Consider the following 17856-nt stretch of genomic DNA (forward strand, 5'->3'; position numbering starts at 1 on the left):
CAATAGCCTGTCTACCTGGCTAAAAGTTAGCGAGTCTTCTTACTGTTAACAACTGAATTTTATATAGTGATGGACTGTTTCCACCAGAAGGTAGAGAGGGGCCAAATATGTGTACCATCGAGTTAAGAGTGAAATAACCCTTGGTCCTTCGTAGTTACTTGTTTTGGATCTGGTGTAATACAACACGGCCTCTGCTCATGTCTGTGCTCTAGCCCTGCTGGCTTCCTTTGAGTCCCCAGGCTTGTCTAACTCACCCAGCTAAGTGCATTTTCATGTGCTATTTCATATGCCTAGACTGTCCCTCCCCTCCCGCACACTCCCCTACCAACACCCACTCAGCCAACGTAAATGAATGAAGCAATGCATAGGTAGTATAAACCATGGCAACAGCTATGCAGCTTCAGTGGCAAAAAGAAATAAGGAAGAGTGGACTCCGGCTAATGGGAAGAGTATATCCAACTACAGACAGCCCTCCATCAGCCCAGGCCAACTAAAGTTTCAATTCCAACCGAAGGAATATATGGGCTCGATGTTCACAAAAACTTTGATTTTTCATGAAAAAGCAAAAACTGGGATTTTATAGGAAAACAAACATGTTTCGCCTCTCCATTCAGCTTCAGGCTGGATATTTTCTAGACATCTGTCTTCCCTTTAACAACCCCTCCTTCTACTATGTCTACTAATCTGCTATGCAATGTATCTATTGTGCTCTCAATTTCAATTACTTTTCAGTTCTACAATTTTTATTTCACTTTCTTTTCTACATTTCGGTGCTCTGTTTAAATGATCTATCATGCCCTCCAGCTTCTTAAGCATATTAATCATGATTATTTTAAAGCCTACATTTATAAATGATGAATTCTGATGGAAAAAGAATGAGACAGAAGCAACATTATTAAAATATTAGCTAAGAATGTCAAAATACTGACAAGGGATATCAAATTACACGTTCAGGAAACACTACAATCCTAAAACAGGAAAAATCAAAGGAAAAAAAAAAATGCTCCTGGGTTCATCCCAGTGAAACTGCTAGGCACCAAAGCCAGAATAAAATTCTTAAAAGCAGCCAGATTAAAAAAAAAGGCATTAACTTCAAAGTAATAATAATACGGGTGACAGAAATGGTAGAAGCCAAGAGATGATAAAACAGTATCTTTAAAATCCTGTAAGAAAATAACTGTCAATCTATAAATTATACAATCATTTTCAATTTCCTTCAAAAACAAAAGTAAAATGAGGATATTTCAGATACATAAGAACTGAAATAATTCTTTGGCAACACATACAGAAAAAAGGAAAGGATCCCGGTTGAAAACAAGGACATGAAAAAAGAAATGAAAAACAATGGGAAGAATAAATATGTAGGTAAGTCTAAGTAAATGTGGATGTAAAAAACAGCAATAGTTTTTTTGTGATCTAGAATATGTGTCATATTAAAACACATGACAACCAGCACAAAGGGAAGGAGGGTCCTTGTGTTGTCCAGAAAGCAAAAGAGTGCTCATTTATATCAGACTTTAAAAAGTCAAAAAATCATATGCAACCTTCTATGGTAATTGTAAAACAGGTTAAAAGAGTATATAGGTGACAGGCTAATACGAGAGAACATTTTAAAAATTAAACCTCCTTTATTGTTGTTTTGCTATAATGAAAGCAGTAAGGGGAAAATCAAATATATTAGATTTACATTAAATATAAACAATAAGGATTGTATTTAAAAGGCAAAGGTTTTAGACTAGAATAAAAAAAATCAAAATCTATATGTTGCTTACAAAAGATATGCTTTAAAAATAAGGATACAAAGAGATGACAAGTAAAAGGGTAGGAATGATACATTATGAAAGCATTACTCTTCAGTGGGAAAAGGACAGTTTTTCAATGTATTATACGTATGTTGATTGAATATTACTATAGGAAAAAAATCAAATCATGATTACTGGCTCACTTCATACAAACAAGTAGATTGTATATCAAAATGTGAAAGCTAAAACATCAAAACTCCTAGAAGGTAATGTAGGATAACATCTTTATGACTTCATAGTAAGCAAAGATCTCTTAAGTGAGATATAAAAAGGACAAGCCATAAAGAAAAAAATGATACGTTTGATTTCATTTATATCATGAACTTATATACTCAACAAAAAAACACCACTGAAAGAATGAAATTATAAGCCACAGAGTAGGAGAAATTATTTGTAACACATGTAACCAACAAAGGACTGATTTGAAAACATAGCAGGACTCCTACAAGTCAATAAGAAAGAGACAGACAACCCACTTTTTATTTATTATTTTTAATTATTTATTTTTAATGTTTATTTTTCAGAGAGAGAGAGAGAGGAAGCACAAGCAGGGGAGGGGTGGAGAGAGAGAGGGAGACACAGAATCCAAAGCAGACTCCAGGCTCTGAGCCATCAGCACAGAGCCCGATGCAGGGCTCAAACCCACAGACCGTGAGATCATGACCTGAGCTGAAGTTGGACGCTTGACTGACTGAGCCAGGTGCCCCGACAACCCACTTTTTAAAAAAGGCAAAGACCGAAACAGGTACTTCACAAAAGAGGACTTCTAAATGGCCAGTAAGTAACTGATGAAAGGATGCTCAACACTATTAATCATCAGGAAAATGCATGTTACACCACAACATGATGGACTACACATCAACAACGTGGCTAAAATTTGAAAGTCTGACAATACCAAGTGTCAGAAAAGGTACAGAGCTATTAGTATTCTCACATACTGATGGTGGGAGTGAACATGAATGCAGTGTCTTTAAAATCTCTTTGATGGATGTACTGATGTTGAAATCATGTCAATCATTAAGACCTAGCAATGCAACTCCTAAGTATGTACTCAATGAAATGCATATATTGTCAATTCTCATATTCATGGTGATTACGTTCCATAAAGTCACCACGACCGCTGACCTAGCCAGTACTGAACAGGTGCTCCCCAGGGAAATGCAGGGTGAAGCTCCTGCCAGCCTCTGGTCACAGCATTTTCATCGACCAATCAATATATAACACTTTGTTATATGTGTTTCTGTTTGAAGACACGGTATTTAGAATATACTGTTGATTCACTAACACTGAACTCATGGACAACAGCACTATAACTCACGCCTGGACATACATTATTTTCTCCATACAGCACATCACAGCCTTCTTGCCCTTAGGAGAACTAGACAACACCTCAGCATTCAGATTGGGCATCATTTCATTTCATTTCATTTCGTTTTTTTTTTTTTTTCTATTTTAAAGAGAGAGAGAGAGAGAGAGAGAATGCAAGCAGAGGAGAGGGGCTGAGGGAGAGACAGAGAATCTCAAGCAGGCTCCGTGCTCAGCACCTAGCCTGATGCGCAGCTCAATCCCACGACCCTGGGATCATGACCTGAGCCAAAATCAACAGTCAGAGGCTCAACCAACTGAGCCACCCAGTTGTCCCAGGCACCATTTTAAATAGTGAAATCACCATGAAAAAGTGCAAAAATTTAAAAAACATGACACTAAGTAGACCCTGAGAATGACACTGGTATGTAATATGAGAACTGTAAGAAGACAGAGCATTGCCTTGTTTGACCTCAGCTGAGAACATGCACGTCAGGTGACTCGAATTTTTCACCACTCTGTGCATGTCTATGAATGACAGTGAAAGCGCTGCAGGTATTGAGTTCAGGGTTACAAATAAATTTTAGTGAGCAGGCAAATTCACAGAATCTATGAACAATGAAGATCAACGTATACATTGATCATACGACATTGACTGTAACAGCCAAAACCTGGGAGAGGAAACAAACATCGTCAATGGAAGAATGGACAAATGGTGTGGTATATCCATTTGTTGGAATATCACACTGCAAAGAAGATGAATAATTTACCACAGTCGGCAACAGTATAGTGATCTCATTAACACAAGGCTGGGAGAAAACAAAAAGGTAAAACAGGAGGCACAATGATTGCATTTATTTTGTACTTGAAACTATGCCAAACTAATCCATGGTGTTAGAAATGAGGACGGCGGCTACTTAGGGGAGGAGGGGGATGATGACAATGAGAGGCACAAAGAGCAAAGAGCAAGAGCCAGAATAGAGTCTCACGTGAGAAGCGACGGTCCTCCATTCGGCATGCTAGACTCACCCTCTAGCTTCCTAAGCGGAGCCAGGCTGACAGGTGCAAAGTGGCATCTTGTTTAAGGTTTCATCTCGCCACTAAGATTGGTTCATAGCCACTCAGGTTTTCTCCTATGAATTTTCCTTTCATATCCATTTCCTATTTATTCCTTTCTCAGGTTCCCCGTGCCTTTTCTACGGTTTTTATTCAAGGAGATATTTTATTGCCACTTCAATACCTTTATTTTTATAGCCTTGCTTAAATTTTTTATTTCTTCTTGGGTCCAATTTGACCCATTATCTCCTTTATAGAAATCAATCCATTTTCTAATGGATTTCGTATGTATTATAATGTTTGCTCCTAATTCCAAAAATTATTTTTAGAACAACTTGTGTTCCTGTATAAAGACAATTCTCCTTTTCATTATTTATTTACTCTTCTGATTTATCTTGTTTAGTCTTATCAGAGGTTTGCTATCTTATTAATCTTTTCAAAGAAACACCCTTGCTTTGTTAATCTTTGTTATTGATTTTTGTTCTCTATTTCCTTGATTTCTGATCTTATCTTTCTATTTCCTTTTTCTCATTTCTTTGGATTTATTATCTTTTTATTAGCTTCCTTTGTTAAAGCTTAACTTGTTGGTTTCCTTTTATTTTTTATTTTCCTCTCTTGCCATTTTAATTTTCTGAGAATTATATTTAAAGCTCTAAATTTTTGTCTGAGTTATAATTTAACCATGTCTAATACATGCTTAAGTTTGAAAATTATTGAATATTTTAAATATACAGAGCAATATGGGAAATAATTTCACAGACATCTTTATATCTACTGTCAAACTTATTGATTTTTAATATTTTCCTGTAACTGCATCAGATCTAATTCCAGCATTGACAACATTATTTGACCACAAACTTTATATTTAGTGCTTTCGTTGTCTTTTCTCATGATTACCTTTTAACTCAATGTCCATTTAATAGTACGCTTTTCAATTTCTAGATAGAAGAGTTTTTTTCAGATCCCTTTTTGTTAGGTTAATATCTAATTGTATTGCATAATGGTCAAGAATAAACTTTATAAAATTAATTGAGGCTCCCTCTACCACCTAGTACTTGATAGTTCTTTGTAACTGTCCCACATGTAGCCAAAAGAAATCAGTGCTCTGTTTATTGCATCTAAAGCTGAGGCATATTACATTATTAAAATTTTTTATTCATTTGCTCTTTTTTATCTGCTTCATCTACCAGTTTCTAAGATGAGTGTTTTACATTTCCTACAATTAAATTTTTCCTATAATTCTTGATTCATTTATTTCTTCCCATAGTTCTATTGACTGGTTTATGTATTGGGGGGGGGCATTGTTTGTTTTTTTTATTTTTTTTATTTAACTTTTTTTAATGTTTATTTATTTTTGAGAGAGACAGAGAGACAGAGCATGAGCAGAGGAGGGGCAGAGAGAGAGAGGGAGATATAGAATCTGAAGTAGGATCCAGAGCCGGACGCAGGGCTCGAACTCACAGACAGTGAGATCGTGACCTAAGCTGAAGTTGGATGCTTAACAGACTGAGCCACCCAGGTGCCCCCTTGTTTGTCTTTAATTTTTTTTAATGTTTATTCGTTTTTCAGAGACAAACAGCAAGTGGGGGTGGGGCAGAGAGAGAGAGGGAGACACGGAATCCAAAGCAGGCTCCAGGCCCTGAGCTGTCAGCACAGAGCCCGATGTGGGCCTCGAATTCATAAACTGTGAGCAGAAGTCAGACGCTTAACGGACTGAGCCACCCTGGAGCCTTGGTTTATGTATTTTTGGATTATGATGTTGGACATATTTTCCAATCATTAAATTTTCTACTGCTTCTTTTCAGTTCATGATGATCTTCTGTGTTCATATGATATTTGTTCGTATGATACTTTGTTAGTGTTAGTATGTGTTAGTATGATATTTTGGCCTTAGAATCGATTTTGTCTGATATTATAATTGTTATTCAAACATACTTTTAGTTCAATTTTTCCTGGATTAGATACATACCATCCTTTATTTTCAACTTTTATGTATTTTTTTTTTTTTTGAAAATGAATCCAGCACAAAACATTTTGTTGAATTTTCTAAAAATCCATTCTGGGATTTTATCTTTGGGATCAGCACCTTTAAACCACACATTCACAAGTACTGTAATTATTGTGTAATTGTTGCTATTTTTCTTATTTATGAAGCCAAGATTATTACTTTTTAACAAGTTTTATGTCTTTGTTTCTTTTTTCCTACCTTCTTTTTTCTTTCTATTTAATTCACATACAATTGTGAGAAAGAATACGGACGGATCCCAGGGACTCTTCACCAAGTTTCCTGCAAATGGTAACATCTTGCAAAATTGTAGTGCAATTATCACAACCAGGGAGCAGACATTGGTACAATCCACTGCTCTTGTTCAGACTTCCTCTCACGTGTGTGTGTGTGTGTGTGTGTGTGTGTGTGTGTGTGCTTATACCACAGTTTGTTTACCTTTTCACCTGCTGAAGGACATCTATGATGCTCCCAGCTTGGGGATATTATGAATAAAGTTTCTGTGAATATTTACATATGGGTTTTTGCATGAAATTCATTTTTATTTCTCTGAAACATCCGAGAGCCCAATTGCTGGGTTGTATGGTAGTTACGTATTTAGATTTAAAGAGCTGCCAAATTATTTCCCAGAGGGACCATACCAGTTTACAATTCTACCTGCAATGTGTAAGTGATCTAGTTTCTTGGTACCCTCAGTAATATTTGGGGCTATTGCTGTTTTTTTCCCGATAGTTATATAGTGGTAGCTCACTGTGGTTTTAAGTGGCATCTTTCTCATGTATAGGGATGTTGAGTATCTTTTCAAGTACTTATCTGCCACCCATACACCCTCTTCAATGAGGTGTCTGTTCATGTCTTTTGCCTATTTCCTACCTGTATTGATTTTTTTTACCATTCAATTTTAAGAATATGTTCTTCCTTTATTCTAGACACTAGTCTTTTGTCAGATACGTGGTTTGCAAATATTTCCTCCGTCTGTAGCTTGCTTTTTCATCCTCTTCACATGGGATTTGAAAGAAGTCCAATTTATCAATGTTTCCTTTTAATGAATCATGCTTTTAGTGTCAAGTCTTAGAAATTTAGCCCAACACTTACTCCTATATTTTCGTAAAAGTTTTATACCTTTATATTTTACATTTAAGTCCATGATCCATTCTAAGTTAATGTTTATATAAAGTATGAGATTTAGGTTGAAGTTCATTTTTTTTTTTTTTTTGGCCTGTGCATATAGAATTGGGGGTTGTTTTCTTTCATCCTTTGAAAAATATGCCACTTCTTTCTGGCTTTTATGGTTTCAGGTGAGAAATCCACCATTATTCAAATTGATGTTCTCCTACAGGTAATATACAATTTCTGTCCGGCTGCTTTAAGGTTATTTCTTAGTCTTATAAGCTTTCAGAGATTTAACTCTGATGTGTTTTGGTATGGATATTTTTGAATTTATTCTATGGGAGGGGAGATTTTCTTAGCTCTTGAATCTGTAGATTTGTGTCTTTCACCAAATTTTGGAAGTATTTAGCCATTATTTCTTCAAATAATCTTTTAGCCTACTCTTCTCCTTCTTTGACCCAATGATAGGCATTGGACTTTTTGTTATTTGTCCCCCAGGTCTCTTAGGCTCTGGTCATTATTTTTTCTGTCTATTCTCTTTTGTTCACATTGGGTTAATTCTCAAGTTCACTGATTCTGTCCTCTGTCATCTCCACTCAACTACTGAATCTTTCCAGTGAGATTTTTATTTCTGTTTTTGTATTTTCAGTTCTATAATTTCCACTCAATTCCTTTTATATAACTGCTTCCTCTTTGCCAACATTTTCTTCTTTAGAATTTGCAGCTCCTTATGGAAACATTTTTGATAGCTGCTTTAAAATCCTTGTCATGTGATCCCAACATCTGATTCATCTCCATGTTGACATCAAGTAATTGTTTTATTCACATTCAAGCTGTGATTTCCTCTGTTTTTATTATTACTAAGGATTCTCGATTGCATCCTGAAAAATTTGGCCATTATGTTATGAGAGTCTGAGTCCTATTTAAATGTTTTATTTTAGAAGGCAATAATCGTGGTAGGTTTATCACACAGGTGCTGTTCTGCTTTTATGGGTGATGGTTCCAATTACGTTTTAATTTTAAGAGACTTTGCAGTGAATTTGTGATCTTCTTAGGGAGAGCTGTTTGGGTTTGGTTTTATCTGCTTAAAATATCTGTTCCCATTAGGGCTTCCACTGGTCCCAGCTGAACTGCCTGAGGCACAAAGGAGATTCCCCAGGCCTGGCCACTGAATGTCTCTAGGAGGGAAGGGGAGTCTCCGGCCAGCAGGAAAGGAGAGCACCCCCCACCCCGCCCCGTGTGCTTATCATTAGCAGGTTACCCCCTGTGCTACTGATGCATTCTCACCTATGTTGTCTGAGGGAATCCCATTAGATGGAGTAGAATGAGCACACCTGGGCCACACCTTCACCTACCATCAATTCCCTTCCATGCTGCCACCATCCCACCTCCAAGATGACATATTTGTATATATATTGAGGCTTTCTTAGTTCTAGGTTTTTACTAAGACACATTTCTGTTTTCTCATAAGTTTTCTATTTCATCAACAGTAAAATTTACTAAGTATTTTTCATGCCCTCTTTCACATAGCTCATACTGGACTTATTTTTCATCTTGTTAATATACTTCATCCAAGAATGTGTCAAAGAATACCAGGTATGGCAAACATTTTAAGGACTTCCAGGTCTGAGAACATCTTTATTTCATACTTAAACACTAAATAATAATATAGCTTAATATTTTGGATTCAACACTCTGAAAATATTATTCCACAGCCTTCTTGCAGACTGTGTTGCTATTGGAATGTCTGATGATCTTCTCTTAGAGTCTTCTCCTTGTCTGTTATATATAAATTTTAACTACAACCCATTGATGTTCCACCCCTCACCCTTTTCTGTCCTGTTCTGTACTTGATCAAGCCCATCTGCCTAAAATCTTGTATCTTTTCCTTCTTCTGGGGAACTTTCAGTCACTGGTCTCTCAAATATTTCCTCCCTCCCCTCTATTGTTTTCTTTCCTTCTGGGATTCTTTTTAGATGAACGCTGATCAAATAACTCTATTGCGTATTGCTTAACTTATCTTTTCTATTTTCCTTCTTCCTTTCTGTTCCTAATGCCCTCCAAATACCTTCTGATAGCTTCTGGCTCACTAATTGGTTCTTCAGCTGAATTCATTAGGCTGTTCATCCCACATACTGAGATTTTTTCTTTTAAACTTTTATATTTTACGTTCCCCAAATTTCCATTTGGGTTTCTTTATGACTTCTTCTTTTACTTCATGTCTCCAATATCCTCCCTTCTCTTTGGGAAATACTTAGTATGTTTATTGATCATGCTGTAGTGTCTAATTATGCTTTGTCAGGTATAAGTCCTTCCACTTGTTCTTTTAAAACAGTTACCCTCCTAATAAGTCTCATTTCTTTTCCATATGTGTTCAGATTTCCTTAGGCATATTAACTGTGTTGGTTGGTAATGAGTCCTTGTAGAGGAGATAATGTCAAAGCCCTAATTGGTGCCCATCCTAATAGGGGTATGTCGTGGGTGGGGCACCATCTCAGGGAGAAGTGTCTCGGGTGTAACAATCTGTGCTCCTTCACTTGCAGGAATACATGGGGTCCCTCGACTGTAATTACCCACCCCTCAGGAAACAGGGAGGGCTCGGGGAATGTTCAAGATCCAAGCTCTCTGTTTGATGCCCCCCCATAGCAGTGCTTCTCCGAGGCTAGTGTTCTAGTTCTTTCTCCCTGCCTCACCAGTTGGCAGGTGCTTGTCTGCTTCCAGAAGCAATGGGGTAGGCACGGGCCTTCCCAGGCAATGTGAGAGAAAGGAAAGGGCATGCCTAAAAACCTCTCCTCCACTTTATCTGTTCCTTCCCTCTATGGGGACCAAATCACCTCCATCTGCCTGAGCGATCCTCAGTTATTTCTATTATTAACTTGACAGATCCATCTGCCTGTCTGGCTTCTAATGGTGAGGGCAGGGCTGGATTCAAGGGAAAGATCCAGCAGCCCAGCTCTCATAACTAAGGAAAAATGTTTGCTGCTTCCATCAGCAACTTTCTACATTACAGCAATCTGAATACCGTAAGTTCATGTCACTTTGTTATTTGAAAAATACATTTTGTGTAGTTTTGAGTGAAAGTGGGTTTGTCCTGAAATATCTCCCGGAAGACACACATCAAAGTCTCAAAGTCTACAAAGCCAATTTTAGAGACTCATGCTGAATGGTAAGTAAATCTTGTAGATATAAAATTGCAGTGTTTTATTATAGCCCATGTAATAATTTCATCAAGCTTTAGATTTTTAAAATACCCTTTTACTGAATTCATTTGTGCTAAAGAGAGTAATGGTTGATTTCAAAGTATTGAGATGTTTTGCTATTCCTGCAAAGGAGAGTAATTAAGTCATTAATAATAATCCCTTAAATGAATGACTCACAGCTACTTGAGCTATGTGAGATCTTTGGTGATGTTTTACAACCAGTAATGAGGCAATTTAAAGACACAATTTCAGTATTGGGGGGAAAGTTCTTGAATAGAGAATTGAAATTCATTATTTCTCTTACTCCTGCCAGTTGGAAGTAAAATGAGGCCTCACAGGTCATCTGATCATGGCTTGAATCCTTATGGAACTGAGACCTGTGTGTGTTATTTATGGGGAACGATGGTAAGGGAAGGAGCAAGAAGTTTGCAGGTAAGCTTCCACCCCTTTTCAGAATGGAAATACTGAACTCTAACACAGACATCAAGAGTTTCAGTTCTTGGTACCAGACTTTCTTTCTTGACTTATTCATGTTTTTACTTCAAAGGCATTAGCGTCTTACCAAATTCTTTGGACACTTTAAAGATAACCAGGTTTTCTTACAGAACCAAAATGGAATAAAATATCAAACCAATACATGAATGGCCAATGGTACTATACTTTCACTGCAAATTGTGTAAACACCGACAGTCCCCATACTTCTGAAACCTTTTCATTCCCTGGGAAACAATGACTTAATCTCTAATTTTAAACAAAACTGTTGTTACCAGAAATATTTACATTGTACTCCTTTGTCTTCTATTTTCCAAAAAAGAAAAATTAACACAATTCTTCACTGAACAAAGAACTTTAAACATTTTAGCTTACTTCCCACAATGCCATCTGAAAATATGACAAAAGGACATGTAGTATACGAAAGAGTGTTTGTCTAGGAAACTGTTGTAGACACAGTTGTTTGCTGAGCCAACATGTCTTCCTCTTTTGGTCTCTCCTAACAGAACTTAGGTAGTATTCAGGTAAGCAACTCCCCTCCCCCCTGCCTTCAGGACATTTTGGATAGTGACTCCTCCCTAGCTCTTCAGGTAGACTGTGATTAGTTGAGAGCAACCAACCTATAATATTCTACCAGACAAGCCTTTATAGTCCAGAGGTTGGCCACACAGAGAGCTGAACCATGTCTTGTGGTCCATGCTGGGATGTTGGCAGGTGGGGAGTAGTTTTTACTCTCTCTCCCAGTAGCAATGAGCAAAAAACCACCCTTATCTGTCTATTGACCCTAATGGAATCAGCCTGTAGACAAAGCCTATGAATTATGAGAGGAAATGGCTAAGAAGAGAAACGGAAAAAATCTGGTTTTTGATGACAAGTCTGAGTTGCTGAATCAATCAACCCAGCTACCCATCCTACTCTTGTTGAAGCCACTTAGACCTGGCGTTCCTACTAATTGTGACCAAACACAAAGCTGATTCAACCAAAGTCAAATGACTTTGGCTGGAGTTTAGCCTCCGCTACAAAGGTTTGGTGACCTTTGGGAAACACTTTATCTCAATTTGAACTTCAACATTTGTAATATAATAACATCTTTTATGTCTATCTCACAGGATAGATTATAAAAAGGAAGCTACAAATGATACATACAATATATAACAGTAAAAAGTACATAAGTTCTCAAATCTTGAATTGTAGGAGGCACTAACAAAATGAAAATCACTTGAAAACGTACACGGTACATGATGGCCAAGATGTGACCATTGAGGTCCGTATTAGTTTATGATTACAATGTTAAAAATAGAGACTGGTTGAGACCAATGATTAACTCCACCCAAGAGTCAACCGGCCAGCAATAAGAAAAGGTATTTTGCAGAAGGGTGATGCAGTTTACTCATCACCATCATCATCATCCCCATCACTATCACTACTGCCATCATCGCTGTTGTTAACAGTTATTGGTCAGGAGTTGTCCTGAGAATTGTTAATCTTCAAAACAACCTTAAGAAGTAGATATTGCTGCTACATTGTGTGAGTTCTAAAACATAATGCAAATTCTCTGACACTGCTATAGTCGAGAGGTAGAGTCTACATCCTCTCCTTTAGAATCTGGTCTGGCCTTACTTTCTCGTAATCAACGGGTCATAGCGGGAGTAATGCCACACAGCTTCTAAGGCTAGGTCAGAAAATGCCCTGCAGCCTTCACCAGATGTTTTGGGACCCTTGCTCTGAGGGCAGCCCAACGCCATGCCAGAAGTCTATCCATTCTGAAATCGTCACATGGGAGAGACTAGGTCAATGGCATCAGGTGCAATCTCGGCTGATGCCCACTGTCAGCTGCCAGCCACGTGAGTGAGCCATCTTGCCTGTCCGGCCCAGCTGAGCTGATGGAACCAGAATCTCCACCTCATGTCACAATCCCAAGGGAGAACTGCCTACCCGAGCCCTAGCTGGGCTATGCCCCACAAAACAGTGAACAAAGTAAACATGTGCTGGGGCAGACCTCTGTTTCACCAGGTGAGAAAATTAAGGCATCTTCAGAAATCAAAGAGATGTTCTGATCACCAGCATGATCAGCCTCCTTTTCCTATGGTGGATGAGCCAGACAGCCACGGGTCCCAGAAGTCCTTCCACCTTTGCCGTCTATTTAAAACTCTAAGTAACGAGTTACTTTTTACCCCCCTGCATCACTCCGTGGTACACACCAGGTGAAGAAGGAAAGAGAATACCCCCAGAAATAATCAGGTAGATAATTATCTGGAACAAGCACTGAACACTCAGTTTTAAGACCTGAAGTCAAAGTCATCTGGAGCCCCATCAAACCACCTCTCCTCTTAGTTTCTCTGTTTCTATCCACAGTCTCTCTTCTTGCCTCATCCTGGATCGTTTGGTGTTCTCACCTCGTTGGAATTCTATCCCTTGAGAGTGGGAATCTTGTCTGTCACGGCGAATCCTCTGCTCCTCGTGGCTCACAGAGTGTAACACATACTGGGCACTTACATGTTAGAAGAGTCAACTGAATAAAGGCCAGCAATCATGGTCACTTGTGATGTGCTTCTTTCCTTCAACTCCCAAATCCAACCATACACTGTATGTTGAGAATATTGTTCGGATCCATCTTTCCCCTTTATGACTGCTACCCCGAATTAAGCATTTCATTTCTTCACCCCCAGCAAAGCTACAATTAATGATGAGCTTTTCTGCCTTCCCATATTTCATTCTTTCGATCTGTCCTCTCCACCACTGCTCCACAAACGTTAGTGGCTCCCGTTGCCTGCTATAAATGGAAAGTAAAGTCCTTCGAGCTCTTTCCCAAGATGGCCTCAGGTTGCCCTGGACTCCTCTCCTGTTGTCCCTCTGTGCCTTCACAGATGGCAGCAAAGTGGTCCACTTGCTCTTCCCAGGACAAATGCCCAAGTTTCAAATTACAGACGACTATTTCTCATGCCTCTCTTCAAAATCTTCACCCATTAAAAGCCAACCAATTCATCAAGACCCATCTCAAATGTCACTTTAATAAAGAACTCTGCCCCGATCCCCGCACCTCATGTGATATCTCCTTTCTCTGAACCCGCATGGCATCTTACAGTACCCTTCAGACTGTTACTACACTGTGCCTTGATGTCTGGGTTGTGTGTGCAGATACTTTTTCTAGTGTATATACTTGATGAGGTTTGAGACTATTTCAGACTTATTTTTTTTAATCCTATGAAGCATACAGCCTAGCAAGGTATTAACCATAACAGGAACTCAGTAAGTACTTAATTGACTGAATGAACTTTCAGGAAAGTTGCATTTAAAGGACTCCTCCAATTTGAAGCAAAGAAAATAATTGAGTTTAAAAAAATCCATCCTAATAAAGGTTAATAGAAGAAAAGCTTTCCTGATAAGAGATCCCAGTGGATTGACCACATTAAAAATTAAAGTCTCAGGGTAGGGTCTCAATATGCCACTCAACTTTGCCAGAGCAGTATTGGCTTCTACTGTGTGCAATGACTAAATGGAAAGTTTAGATTATTTGACTATAATTTTGAAGCGGAGAAAGACTTTCTAAGCAAGAAACAAAACCTGGAAGTCAGAAAGGAAAAAGAAAAAATAATGTGCTAAATCTGGAATCATATATTTCAGCTTCTACATGGCAAAAATGCCATAGGTGAAAGTTAAAATACAAATGGCCTATTAGGAAAAAATATTTCTAACCTGTGGCACATAGACCAAGAGTCAATTTCGTGGGGCACCTGGGTGGCTCAGTCTGTTAAAGCGTCTGACTCTTCATTTCGGCTCAGATCACGGCCTCACAGTTCGTGAGTTCGAACCCCACATTGGGCTCTGCACTAACAGCACAGAGCCTGCTTGGGATTCTCTCTCTCCCTCTCTCTCTCTCTCTGCCTCTCCCCAGCTCATGCATGCTATCTCTGTCTAAATAAATAAATAAGCTTTAAAAAACAAAACAAGAGTCAAATTCTTTAACCTTCAAAGAGCTTTGAAAACCAGTACGAGAAAAAGCAAACATCCCAAGAGAAAACAGGAAGAAGAAGCAGAAGAGAAATGCAAGCAGCCAATAAATATATGAACAGATGACTGGCCACATTCAAGGCAGAGACGTGCCGTCTGGGAAATGAAAGTCTCAAGGTGGTATCGTTCACTCTTTCAGGGGGAGGGGGACGAATCAGCATCCTTTTGTAAGGAATATAATTTGGCAATATCTGACCAAATTAGAAGGGCACCTGGACTTCGAGATAGCTGATTCGCCTCTAAGCATTTACCTTACAAATGTCTCTGGACAAACAAAAGAAAGATAACAGTAAACGCATCAGGAGAAATAACTGGAAACCAAATGGAGAAAACTGGAAGCAACCACACTGATTGTTACATACCATGCAACCATTCACAACAGGAGGCTAGACTGCATCTTTTAAAATGGAAATATTTCCAAGGGAAATTAAGTGGAAAGAGATAAAGCACAGAACAAATACTACTCTGTTGTGATCGCGTTCGAATTCTTGCGTTTTCAGGGTTTTTTTTACACGTTTATCTTTGAGAGCGAGAGAGACAAAGTGCGAGTGGGGGAGGAGGGGCAGAGAGGGAGACACAGAAGCCGAAGCAGGTTCCAGGCTCTGAGCTGTCAGCACAGAGCCCGACACGGGGCTTGAACCCACGAACCATGAGATCATACCTGAGCCAAAGTCAGACGCTTAACCAACTGAGCCAGCCAGGTGCCCCTCATTTGAATTTTTTAAAAGAGCAAACGGGGGGCGCCTGGGTGGCGCAGTCGGTTAAGCGTCCGACTTCAGCCAGGTCACGATCTCGCGGTCCGTGAGTTCGAGCCCCGCGTCAGGCTCTGGGCTGATGGCTCGGAGCCTGGAGCCTGTTTCCGATTCTGTGTCTCCCTCTCTCTCTGCCCCTCCCCCGTTCATGCTCTGTCTCTCTCTGTCCCAAAAATAAAAAAAATAATAATAATAAAAAACAAAAATAAAAGAGCAAACGGGCAAGCATATATATCCACACAGGCCTATGTGGGAGTGAGATATTTCCAGAGCGGTGTACTTGTTTCCTCGTGATTGGGGGGAGGGATGAGGGGTTTTGACTCTATATTTTACCCCTTTCAGTTGTATTTCTTTTTTTTTTCTTTCAAAGAAACCACAAGCATCCTTTACTTTTATAACAAGAAATAAATTTTAAATTTTTAAAAAAGTATCCACTTCTTTCCCTTTTGTCGTTTTGTCAAATTTTGCACAGTCCTTAACCTCGATGCTAAACGTCTCCCCACCCCCACCCCCGCTTTGCAGAATCCTTGTCATGGTTTGGGGGACCACGTTTTGATCAGTGCAAGCTGGAAGTCGGGGAAGTGGCTTCCTAATCAGAGCTCCTCAGAAATACAAGGCTGCATTCAGTCCCGAGAGCTACAGGATAAATGGAAGCACATGCCCACAGGGAGGGCAGCCAAGGAATTTTAAAGGGAAACAGGAGCAAGACAAGAAAGCGCGCGGCTTGTAAATCACCCCTCGGCTTATCTCCTGGGTCCATTCCAGTAGCTCAACTCGGAATGAAAAGGGACTGGTCAGACCAGAGCCAGCACCGTAGGTGAAATATATGATCCTGCCAACCTCCCAGAACACGCCACTTTCCAGAGATCTCGGGAATAAACGTCAGCAGAGCGGACGGAGGATGGACCCGGGGAAGAGCTCACGCCCCAAGAATTTTATCTGACAAATGTGCGGCCCAAAGTGTTAATCGGGGCAGGAGGATTCCACACAGCTGGGCAGACACGTGTATCTGGCTGTGGGGAAAAGCAGATACAGAAATGTCCCCAGACTATTTGGGGTCCTAGGCAGAACAGTAAAAGCTGCTTAGGCACACGCAATGCTGCTACATGGGTGCGATGGGACAGCACAGTGCGGACGGCAGGGTCTGGAGCCAGGCCGACGCCACCGTGGAGTCCAGTTATGTGGAGCATCTTAGATGGGCTTTCCCTGGCGTCTGGTATTCCCTATCGACGGGTGAGAAGGTGGCAACGTTCCTCTAAACAGACAATAGTTGTGGCTCAGGAGACCGTGAAGAGCCTGCCTACGAGGGGCAGAGCCTAGTTTCCGACTTTGAAAAAAGATCCACGCCAGTGACCTTCAGCTTCATGGGGTGTGTGTCTGCAGGCTTAGCTCGCGCCCGAAACCAAAGACGGGACCGACCAACGTCTACCTCTGGCTCAGGGAGCTTAAGGGTGGCTTCTGCACAAGTGACACACAGGCCACAGGTGCGACAAGCAAAGGGCAGGAGGGAGAAACTAGGACTCCAGCTGACAGCTCGGGCACACAGGTGGCAGGGCAGGAAGAGGAATGTGACAACGGTAAGGAGCGGTGCCCAGCGACCACGTCTGCCTTCCTCCCAAGCAGTCTTGCCCCCAATTCCCACCCCGCCCCCACCCCAGGATTCCTGCACGGGACGCAGTGCGCCTTGGCCGGGAAGGAGATGCTGTCAGGCTGCCTGTGAGTTTGCTCTCTGGTGTCATCTCTTGAGGTGACCAGGGCTCCCTCCCCTTGCAGTGGAATGGCAGGCTCCTCCGAGATAGAAGGGGAATGCCTCGTGTGCGGTGTGATCAGATTCCCACACAACAGAACCACTAGGCAACCCAGAGAAATACCCATTTCTCTCTCCCCCATAGCTCACATGGTGACTGGGAATGGCTGCTGCTCACTGATGCAGTGAGAACGGGTGGAAAGAATGAGACACCCAGGGAGGGGGGAAGCCAGCCCGTCCTGAGTCCCGGGGCGGGGGGGGGGGGGCTGCAGGCCCTCTCCTCCAGGTAAAGGGGTGCTCTCTGCAGGGGGACCAGTGCAGGAGCCCCTGGGCAGGTTCGAAGCCCAGCTTTACCCCATGCAACTGTGCATCTTTA

General features: G+C 40.4%; 1 protein-coding gene across 1 annotated transcript in view; it reads right to left on the reverse strand.

The window, feature by feature from the left end:
* Positions 1-17856, reverse strand: part of DISC1 (DISC1 scaffold protein) — a 355103-nt gene that overhangs the window by 26741 nt on the left and 310506 nt on the right. The gene's annotated exons all lie outside the window — the stretch shown is intronic.

The sequence above is a fragment of the Panthera tigris genome, chromosome D2, assembly GCF_018350195.1.
Source record: "Panthera tigris isolate Pti1 chromosome D2, P.tigris_Pti1_mat1.1, whole genome shotgun sequence".
Lineage (NCBI taxonomy): Eukaryota > Metazoa > Chordata > Mammalia > Carnivora > Felidae > Panthera > Panthera tigris.